At 42.7% G+C, this 11335-nt stretch overlaps 1 long non-coding RNA gene and 1 pseudogene across 6 annotated transcripts; both read left to right on the plus strand.

Annotated features, from left to right (window-relative positions):
* Positions 1 to 404: 404 nt before the first annotated feature.
* LOC123147154 (uncharacterized) lies at positions 405 to 5650 on the plus strand. Of its 6 annotated transcripts, none has more exons than XR_006473073.1 (7): positions 405 to 633; positions 1883 to 1962; positions 2068 to 2387; positions 2990 to 3255; positions 3343 to 3401; positions 3525 to 3606; positions 5374 to 5650. It is a non-coding gene; the product is annotated as an uncharacterized lncRNA (long non-coding RNA). The 6 variants fall into 6 exon arrangements; XR_006473069.1 differs by having other exon boundaries at positions 407 to 633; positions 2068 to 2320; XR_006473070.1 differs by lacking the exons at positions 405 to 633; positions 1883 to 1962; positions 2068 to 2387 and adding an exon at positions 4031 to 4106 and having other exon boundaries at positions 2395 to 3055; positions 3140 to 3255.
* A 225-nt stretch (positions 5651 to 5875) lies between these two features.
* Positions 5876 to 10860, plus strand: LOC123147153 (disease resistance protein RPM1-like; annotated as a pseudogene).
* The last annotated feature ends 475 nt before the right edge of the window (positions 10861 to 11335 follow it).

Here is an 11335-nt window from a genome sequence, read left to right on the forward strand (position 1 = left end):
GCGACAACGGCGACGCGTTAGGAGACGGCAACGGGCACGACATCGACGAGCACGACAGGAACGCACGGGCGGCGCTTTTCTTTTGTTTTTTTATGTTAGTTATGTCTATGTGAATTGTGGAACGGGGCCGTGATGTTTAATTATGTTTTTATGTTTTTATATTTGCATTTATTTTAATTTTTCGGCATTTGTTTTAGTTTTTATGATTTTTTTAAGCGCGTCCACCGCGGACATGATTTGAAGTGCGGCCGCGCGTTGGATGCACCGACACGGCAACAGCCTCAAGTGGACATGGGTGATCCATTGCCGTGTTAAACGGACGAAAGCAGGCCAAAACGAACGTTCGTTTGGTGTCGTGGGCTGAAGTTGGCCTGAAACTAGTACTCCGGGGCTCGACCGGAAGAACTTGAAAAAAAAACTGGGCCGGAGAGGGGAGAGATGGAGTGAGGGGCAAGCAGACGACCTCGCCGCCGGCGAGGGTTATGGGCAGGAGAATGCTTCGTCTCTGGCCAATCCCCCCACCCCCTCCCACCCGTACAGCGACTGTACCGCCCTGCCCGGCCAAGTCCCCCCTCGCTCCCCGCGCCCGCCGCGAAGTGGATCCCCCCGGCGCGACCCGGCGGCGACGACGAGGTAAGCCAGCCAGCCACCCAAGCATGATTTATTCTCCGGCCGTATCCATGGGCTCCAACTTAGGTACTAAATCCGATCGAGAATTTGCTGTCAGTAAATCTGAACTGAATTTCTTAGGCTTCGATTGCCATCCTGAGTTGGCCAAGGGAAACAACTTGATTTGATTTTATGCTGCTTCCAATGACAAAACGATATTCATGTGATTGCTGCTGCTCAGAGGCTCCTGACGTATATGATTGCCGCCCTTCATTAATTGTGTGCCTACCTTTGACAGATTAACTGCATCTTGCTACTAGTATTAGTGATGGTAGCTACCTGTGACAGATTCCAAATGTACCTTTTGACACATTTGGAATCCCTGAATACATGTTTTTCTGCCGTTCCTTGTTAATATCTGACCTCTGACAGAGGATAATTTCAACACGAGTAGAGTCCTGTAGCTTGATTGATGGATCTGAGACTGTTCGCCATTTTTCGTTTTCAAGTTTTCAGTTTGGTCAGTCAAAACATGTGGGCAACTACTGGAACCATGCTGCTGCCAAGCAGCTGGAGTTCGTCTCGTTGGTCACCTTCACCTTGTGTGAAGTAGATTGGCGCCAACAATCGGTGCCATATCAGTGCCACCGTCCTGCGACAATGCCTAACCACCCCCCCCCCCCCCCCCCCCCCCCCCCCCCCCCCCCACATTGTCCTGAATGGAAATCAGAGGTAGTTGCTGATGTGCTTCTTTTTATTTCTCTGTTCTGCCATTAACTAGTATATATATATGTATATATATATATCAGATTTGATGATAGATTAATTTTAGAGATGCATTCATGTCACTCCGAAAATAAAGTGTGTAAAAATCTTTATACCCTTCCCAATTATTGCTCTCAAGTTGCCAGCAACCATACCTTGGATCAGCTAGCTGTAAGCTGTCCACTCAAGATTCTGAAGCAGGACCACGCTGTGTTTGTGTTATCGCAAATCGACGCTGAGTTTCGGTCTCTTATAAAACTAATCAAATTTGGGTCTCAGATTTCCACCATTTCTTATCAAAGTAATTTGCTTTTGGAATCTGTATGTATATAGCTTAGTTCATTGCTCCTGCATACTTTTCTGAATATAGCCTTATTTACCTAACAGTGTGTAATTCAGAAATCCTTGTAAGCCTCCATTTCTACTGCTCCTCATGATCAATATAGCTTAATTATCCACTATTTGTGCATACGTTGCCAACCTTCAGAATTTCTAAATCTTCTCCTAGAAAACAAAACCAAAGGAGAGCCCACTATTTGAAGCAGAAAACTGAAGCAAGAGAACTTGGTTGCCTGGAATTGCACATGGGTAAGCTGTCCAAGGCTTGAAGCTATTCCTCTGTGACTCTGTATCACATCACTGTGTGTATACCACAGTATGGACTGCACCTTTAACGCATCACTTTTAATGCAGAGGTCCATGAATGTCCAAGTGATTGGATGTGCAACTGTGCATGCCGGGAAAATAATTGAGCTTCAGCAACCACGAGAAGAATAGCATTGACTTGAGATGGCTTGCGGTCCTTGCTCTCTCTAAGACAGTAAACTATTTTGATCATCATACTACTAAACTGAGATTTCCACCATACTTGCTATGGCAGGTGCTTGGCTCCTAGAATGATCGAAAAGACAGGGAGCAATAGATGAAAGAGTTTAAGTACATAGAGGTGGACAAGAATATAGCTGTTCCTTTGGATTGATGCTCGCTCTGTCAAAACATTCCTTTTAATCTCTGTGAGCATATATAGCTTAGTTTGCTGCTAGTGGTTTAGCTACTATACTGCTCAGGCATATCTGAATATATCCTTATTATTGTTCTTACTTAACAGTGGGTGTTTCACAAACTGTATGCCCATGTTCTTAAATTCTAAACATGTTGCCATCCATGTCATTTCCAAACCTTCAGAATTACTAAATCTTCTCCTAGAGAATATCTTGTTAAAAACAAAACAAAAGGAGAGACACATTAGGGACTCTGAAGCAAGCATGCAGAACCTTGGTATGTCCAACGGTTTTATGGCTCTGCTCCGGCAGAACTCTGCTTGGTTGCACATGGGTAGGCAGTAGGCTGTTGAAGGCTTCAAGGCATTAGCTCTGTGCCGCTGTATCACTGTGTGCATACCGTGCCACAGTATGGAGACATATATCACCACAGTGCTATGAAGCAGCACCTTTAATGCGTGGGGCCACGGGCACACGGGCGCAGGGCCGGAAAATAATTGAGCTTCAGCCACCACGAAAATAATTGACTTGACTTGGAGCTTCAGATGGCTTCAACAAGACTAGCTTTCATTCTCTGTTCTCACCAAGCCATGACTCTGCTCTGGTGATTTCAGATCCTAAAGCAAGCCCACAAGGAGGAGGTCACCAGCACCACAAGTCCAGATCTACATCGATTACAGGTCAGGTTCGCTGCCCTTAATTTGGTTTTGCTCCTGGGTAGCTAGGTCGATGCTAATCGATTACAGGTCAGTGCTGTTCTTTAGATCTGATGGGTACCTCAAGTTGAAGATCGAAGCCAACTACTCTACTTGTCATCAACAACAAGCCCAGCACACTTTCAGCCACACCCATGACTCCATGAGGGTTCAGGATCTCCATGGTTAAGCTTCAATGACAACCCCAACAGCCCCAAGTCGTTAGGTCTAGTTTTTTGTGAGGATCCATGAGATTATTCTGATGGTTTCAGATTCGCAAATGCACAAGGAGGTCGCCAACATGGATCGGATCTAAGCCATTTCGAAGCAGGTATGTCATCCTTCCTAATTCTCTCGCTATCTTAGGTTGTAGTAAGAACAATATATCTCCTTGCTGCAAACAGAAAAAACTCATGCTGTATCTTTGTGACTAATGCATTGTCATTTATTCCAGCACCAGTAAGCACGATAGAGATTTCTCTTGGAAGGACGAGCTTCTTAATTTGTGACGACGCCAAGGTCTGGTGAGCGGGAAAGTATGTTCAGGTTTTAGTTACCGTCCATCATTTCCCTTGGATTCACAAATAATTTGGAATTAATCTGTAGCATAGTTGTTCATAGTGCTCATTACTGGTGACATACTTGGCAGTTAGCACATGCATGCTGGGCATATGCTCTAGCATTGTAGTTACCATAATGTTGGAGTTTCTAGCCTTGCAAAGTCATCATTCTTGTTTTTCTTTGAACCTTCTGTTGTGTGTTAATTAGGAAGGATACTTTGGATATTATTACAATCACACAGGTTGGAACCGAGCCCTGCAATACACCACCAAACAACACCTTCCTACCAATACCATACTGTTCTAGCTCGCGCGCTGCTCCATTTGCTTGGCGATGAATCTTCTCAAATCTGAATTGGGCCAACTCCTGGAGTAACAGCCTGTTTCCTTTATAATGCAGCCGATCGCAGAAAGATTTCTCTTGGTACACCAACGCGTTGACTACTGGGCTGCAGTTGCTCTGCACAACCACAGGGGTATTGTAGATTACACTTTATGCACCTCTTCTAGACAAGTCAGAGCCTTGGCTTCCTCTGCACTTATGCACCAGTTAACTGAATTCTTGAACAATGAGCATTTTATCAGGCTTGACAGCACATCTCCAGCAGATTCTGTATACATTCTAGTTGTGTGAGGATCTCGTAAAGTACCTTTTAACTAAAATCGCTTTCGTTACAGTTTATTGATTTCTCCTAATGACTCCTATGACATTATAGCATTTCTTTCTTATTCATTTTCTTGATTCGATACATCTATCTTTCTTTCAACCCAATCGACAACTAGCTATTAGGTATATGTTGAGAAAGCTATGGAACTATCACATTAGCCAACTCTTTGAAATTTGATATTCATTGGTGAGCTGGCCTGGCAAGTAGATTGGTTGCCACTCTCTTACTAGGTTAAAATTTCAATATTCTGTGAATTTTTACTTGCTAAGGAAGCAGAGTATGCATTGTCAGTTATTTGGTCAAGTTCACTCGTTCTTATCAGCTAATAACATGAAGTTTGCTCCTGTTCACTATAGCACAATGCCAAGTGTTTTAAATTCTCACAGACATGCATGTTATAAGAACAGTTTTGTTTGATTATGTAGGTTAGTGTTACATAGGTTAACAGTATGAAATAATACTGTAGGGGGGTTACTTTGAGAGTTTTGGCAAGTGCTTGGTACTAGCAAAACGCACTAACAGTTTGATTTAATTAAACAACTGTGGCTATTTGCTCCATACATCTGGAAATATTATTAGATAGATATTGAGAAAGTTACCTGTTACAGTCACATTAGCCTGCTATCTGAAAGTAGAATATTCATATCGGGCGAGCTAGCATGTATTTCAGATATCTTTCCTCTTTGACTTGCTCAGTTCAAATTTAAACATTTGGGCCATTTTAAGCTGAGCTGCCCCTGTACGAAGAGCATGTACGATCGGTCATTTGGTTCATTGTCACTTGTGGTGGTCAGTTAATAACATTAAGTTTGCTGCAGTGGAATATTGCACAGTCCCAAGTGTTTTAAATTTCTCATTGACCTGCCTGTTCTAAGTACATCTTTGCTTGATTGTGTGGGTTAGAGCTAGCTACGTTAACAACAATTAATAAGAATCTGGGACGATTTCTTGGAAATGTTCTTTTTATTTAACTTTTTCATTGTGGTTGAAGAGTTTTGAAGTGTTTCGGCAAGTGCTTGGTACTAGCAGAATGCACTAACGGTTTAACTAATACAGCACTCACTTCATTTTGCAGTGGCCATTCTATTGATATTTGAGTAAGTATACAACTAGGCAACCACCCATCAGAAGCCAGGTATGCTGGTGCTTCTTTGGTTTTGATGTGTAAAAGGAAGGAGGATTCTTCAAGTTGAAGATCAAATCCAGCTACGTTTCATCAACAAAAAGCTAGCACGCTCTCAGTCGTACCCATGGCTCCATGAGGGTTCAGGATCTCCATGGTTAAGCTTCGATGACAAGTTGACAACCTCAACAGCCAAGTCATGAGGTCCCTAGTTTTTTGTGAGGATCCATGAGATTATTCCTATGGTTTCAGATTCAGAAAAGCACAAGGAGGTCCCCAACATTGATTGGATCTAAGCCATTACGAGGCAAGTGTATCGTCCTTCCCCCATTCTTTGGCTATCTTAGGCTGTCCTCACGACAATTTCCCTTAGTGCAAACAAAAACCACTCCTGCTCTATCTTTTAAAATCAGTAAAAGAAAGTATATTTTGTGACTAATGGATTGTCATTTCTTCCAGCACCATAAACACAATATAATTTCCTCCTGGAAGGACGAGCTTCTTTGTGAGGACGACAAGATCTTTCAAGCAAGAAGGTATGTTCAGGTTTTAGTTGCTGTACATTATTTCCCTTGGATTCACAAATAATCTGGATTTAATCTATAGCATAGTTGTTCATAATGCTTGTTACTGCTGGCATACTTAGCAGTTAGCATATGCTCTTGCATTGTAGTTACCATAATGTGGGGATTTCTAGCCTCCTAAAGCAACATTCTTGTTGTGTGAGGATCTCCTAAAGCGAACAGGATGGCTGCTTTTAATTGAATAATTTATGTCGTTTTGATTATTGAAATGATATATTGATTCCTCCTAAAGCAACATTTTCCTCAATAAAGTGAACAGGATGGTTTACTTATCAACAACTATAGCTATCTGTTTGTCCATACATCTGGAAATACTATTAGATTGATATTGAGGAAAATTTGGAACTGAGTTATCCATAACTATCACACTAGCCAACCCTCTGAAAGTGAAATATTTATTTCGGTGATCTGGCAGGTATGCGGAGTAGTTCCCTCTTTGTCTTGGTTCAAATTTCAGATTGAGAAACGAACAAGGCAGGTTCACCAACACCGATCAGCTCTAAGCCATTTCTAGGCAGGTTTGTTGTCCTTCCTAATTTTCTGGCTATCGATCTTAGGTTTGATTAAGAACAATATACTCCCTTGGTGCAAACAAAAAAACTCCTGATGTATCTTTTCAAGTTAGCAAGCCTAGTATACTTTGTGACTTAATGCATTGCATTGCCATTTCTTCCAGCTTCCTAAGCACAATAAAGATTTCTCCAGGAAGGTCTGGCCGATCTTCTTAATTTTTGACAACACCAAGGTCTGGCGAGTGTGAAGGTATATTCATGTTTTAGTTGCCGCCCATTCTTTTCCTTGGATTCACAAATTAATCTGTAGCATAGTTGTTCATAATGATTCCTAATAGAATATAGCTTTGTTTGCTTATTCATTTTCTTGATTGCAGTACATATTTCTTGCAACTTAATCAACAAGTATAGCCATTTATTTGTTTGTCCATACATCTGGAAATAGTATTAGATTGATAATATTGAGATAAGCATGGAACTAAGTTACCCATAACATTTGGATTAGCTAACTCTCTGAAAATGAAATGTTTATTTTGGCAATCTGGCAGGTATACCGGATTGGTTCCCTCTTTGTTTTGGTCCAAATTTCAACATTTGGGGCATTTTAACCTGAGATGTTCCTATACAGAAGCATTGAGTTTGGGGCATTTTAACCTGAGATGTTCCTATACAGAAGCATGGCTAGTTATTTGGTTGAGTGTCACTCTTGTCTGGTAATAACATCAAATTTGCCGCAGTTGACTATAGCACAGTCCCAAGTGTTCTTAGATTCTCATGGGCCTGCTTGTCATAAGAACTGTTTTGTTGGATCATGCGGGTTAGAATTAGATAGGTTCACAACATGAAATAAGAGTTTAGGAGGATTACTTTAACAGCTTCTGCTTACACTTTTCCATTATGGTTGAAGAGTTTTGAAGTGTTTTGGCAAGTGCTTACTACTACCAGAATGCACTAGCAGATTAATTAATACATCACTTCATTTTTCAGTGAACTTTCTGATGATACTGAGGAAAGTATACAACTAGGACGCCACCAACCAACGAGGCATTAGCAAGCCTCAGAAAGTAATGGCGGAGATTGTGATCCTTCTAGCCATTAAAAAGATTGGAATTGCCTTGGCAAAAGGAGCGGCAGACCAGGCCAGTGTGCAGTTAGCAAAGTTCGGGGCACAACTACTGGAGCTACAGGGTAGCATTGGTCGTGTTGCCAGGGAGCTTCGGGTAATGCATGATGTTCTATGTGAAATGGACATTCGAAACCGCAGCAATCAAGTATATGAGGGCTGGTTAGAGGAGGTACGCAAAGTAGCACATGTGATGGAGGATATGGTGGATGAGTACTTGTATCTAGTTGGTCGAGAACATGATATAGGTTGTTGTTTCTTCCTGAAGAAAGGGTTCAAAAAGCCAAGATCACTGCTTTGTTTGAATCAGATAGCTCTCGGAGTGAAGGAACTGGAGAAAGACCTTTCACACCTATCAGAGACAAAAAACCGTTGGGTTCCCATGATAAATAACGGGGATTCTAGCAACCTCAGTTACATTGTCAAGAGATCCCAAGAGCTAGCAAACATTTCACGCTTAATTGATGAAGAAGATCTAGTGGGGGTGGATAAAAACAGAGAAAAACTCGAGCAATGGTTGGGGGGTGATGATCAGAAATGCTCTGTGATAGCTCTGCTCGGAATGGGAGGTCTTGGTAAAACTGCTTTAGCTGCAAATGTCTACAAGAGGGAGAGGGAGAAATTCCAGTGCTACGCCTGGGTCTCCATCTCTCAAACTTATTCTAGAGAAGATGTCTTGAGAAATATGATCAAAGAACTTTTTAAAGACAATGCTAGTGCTCTATGTAACACTCTGTCCATGGACATCATGAGCCTTGAAGAGACACTAAAGAAATATCTGGAGCAAAGAAAGTACTTGATCATATTGGATGATGTTTGGGATCCGGAAGCATTTCATGATTTGTCAAGGATGCTTACTCATAATGATAAGGGCAGTAGAGTGATACTTACAACAAGGGAAGCCAGCATTGCCGCACTTGCCTCTCAAGGACATAGCTTAACATTGAAAGCTTTACCAGAAGACAAGGTGTGGGATCTCTTTTGTAAGAAAGTCTTTCCAGGAGATACAAATCATGAATGTCCTACAGAATTGAAGCCATCGTCCAAGGAAATAGTTAGCAAGTGCAAAGGCCTGCCTCTTGCTATTGTGTCAGTTGGTAGCCTATTGCGTGTGCGTGAGAAAACTGTGGAAGAATGGAGAAGAATAAATGACCAACTGGGCTGGGAGATAATTAACAATTCAAGGCTGGACGACATAAGAAATGTTTTGCATCTGAGCTTCATCTACCTCCCAACATACTTAAAAAGTTGTTTCCTATACTGCAGGTTATTTCCAGAAGACCACCATTTTAAAAGGAAACAACTTGTACGATTATGGATAGCAGAGGGGTTCATTGAGGAGAGGGGTGAAAGCACACTAGAAGAAGTGGCAGAAGGCTATCTGAAGGAGTTGACTGACAGAAACATGCTACAACTTGTTGAGAGGAACCACTTTGGTAGGATGAAGAAATTCAGAATGCACGATCTCGTACGTGAACTGGCAGTTGATTTGTGCAAGAAGAACTGCTTTGGTGTTAGTTATGAGGATGAGTGTGGGGGCCTGGGGGGTCTCTTGAGATGGATGGACGTCGGTTGGTGCTTCACAAACTAAAGAAGGATATTGAGCAGCCATTTTCCAATATGCACCAACTTCGGACTGTCATTACACTGGGCAGTAGCAAGTCATCATGCACCTTACTACCTTTGCTATGCATGAAGTCAAGATATATGACAGTGCTTGAATTAAGTGGTCTGCCCATTGAGAAGATTCCAGATGCTATTGGGGATCTTTTTAATCTCTGTCATTTGGGTTTGCGGGGTTCAAAGGTGAAGATGCTTCCGAAGTCTGTTGAGAAGCTTTCAAATCTATTGACACTGGACCTTTATGAATCTGATATACATGAGCTGCCTAGTGGGATTGTGAAACTGAAGAAGCTCAGACACTTATTTGCTCAGAAAACAATTGATCCAAGATGGAGAGAGCTTGCAAGTTGCAGTGGTGTGCATATACCCAATGGACTTGGAAATCTAATAAACCTTCAGACGCTACAGGCATTGGAATTACAGGATGAGTCTGTTAGACATTTAGGGGAGCTGAGGCAATTGAGAAGCTTGAGGTTATTGAATGTGAAGGGAATCTACTGTAGAAGTATCAGCGAATCTCTAGTCCAGATGCAGTATTTGTCCAACCTATATGTGAATGCAAGTGATGAGAACGAGGTTCTCTTGCTGAATGTCTGCCTGCCAAGCCTGCAAAAGCTACTTTTGACAGGACGACTAGCGGATGAGTCTCCTCTCCTCCAAGCTGTTGGGGGGCAGAACTTGTATGAATTGTCTCTATACTGGTCACAGCTGAGAGAAGACCCCCTGCCATCCCTTTCTCGGTTGACAAACTTGACGTGTCTACGTCTCACGAGAGCATACAATGGAGAGCAGCTGGCATTTCTCAGGGGGTGGTTCCCCAAGCTAAAGGTTCTCTGGCTAAGGGACCTGCCTAATCTGAATCGGCTAGAGATACAGGAAGGCGCCATGGCGAGCCTGGAAATATTAGTCTTAAGCAACCTCAGAAGCATGACGGAGGTCCCAGCTGGCATTGAGTTCCTCATGCCCCTCCAGTATCTAGCCTTCTGGGAAATCACCGGTGACTTCTTGACATTGCTGCGTCAATGTTCTGCAATTCAAGGGACACAGTGGCAGCATACTCTCCGACGTTGACCAGCCACACCGTCGAGGAAAGTGCATGCAGGTAAGCTATGTATATCCACTCACCTGCCAACTAACTAGTACCACTACTTGCTTCCTTCATCGTCTCTACTATTACTACTTTACCATGCTGATGTGATGCGATGTTGGTCCTGTAGGTCACCGGCTGGAAGGAAGACGCACGCATGCAGATTGGTCGCAAAGGAGTCAGGGCGTCAATGCATCCATCTCAAGATGCATCATATCATATGCAGTGTTGGTATACGTCAGTGCAGCGGTGCAGCTGATGTAGTACTGTACACCATTTCAAGGTTTCCTCTGCTTTTTTCAGGAAGCACCATAAAACTCTGTTGGTGGGCTTCCTCTACTTTATTTCAAGGCACACTGCCTCTACTTTGCTTACCACTGCTCCTGCTACTATATATTTGTGTGCTTTTGCTTGTAGTAAGACTGCACTTATACTGTTGTAATAAGACCGGAACCAAAGTCGTGTTTTCATCTTTGAGACTATTTTTCATTTTTGCATTGCCTGTTTGAACTGTGTGTGTGTGTACTTGTTCTGTTCGCGTCTCTGTGCGCTAGTTGTGAACCGTGTATGATATCGCCTACGTATTTCAGCTGTGGCTGTTAAATAAAGGATTCGACCGTGTTGTGATTCATAATGCTCAGCTATTCATTTTGTCTTCAAAGAATTGGCTTGGGATGCGTCAGTGCTCGGTTAGTGGCTGCTGCTTTGGACATCCGTGCGTGTTGTTTCCTGATTTCCCCTCTTTACAACTAACTGCAAAGAGGAACTGCTCCGCATAACCGGTCGTCATTTCCGTGCTGGTCCGTCAAGTGAGTTCATTTTGGCATAGGGGTTGGCTCCTAGCAGGGACTGGAAATTCTTGATGCGCGCAGTATATCCCATACCTGATACCATACGCTGCCATCCTGTAAACATTTGCTATAGCTCCGCAAGTGTTGAAGGTGCCCGTTTCACGATCCAGAGGCTTTTGATCTGGGTACTCAGT

This window comes from Triticum aestivum, chromosome 7A (assembly GCF_018294505.1).
Source record: "Triticum aestivum cultivar Chinese Spring chromosome 7A, IWGSC CS RefSeq v2.1, whole genome shotgun sequence".
NCBI classification, from domain to species: domain Eukaryota; kingdom Viridiplantae; phylum Streptophyta; class Magnoliopsida; order Poales; family Poaceae; genus Triticum; species Triticum aestivum.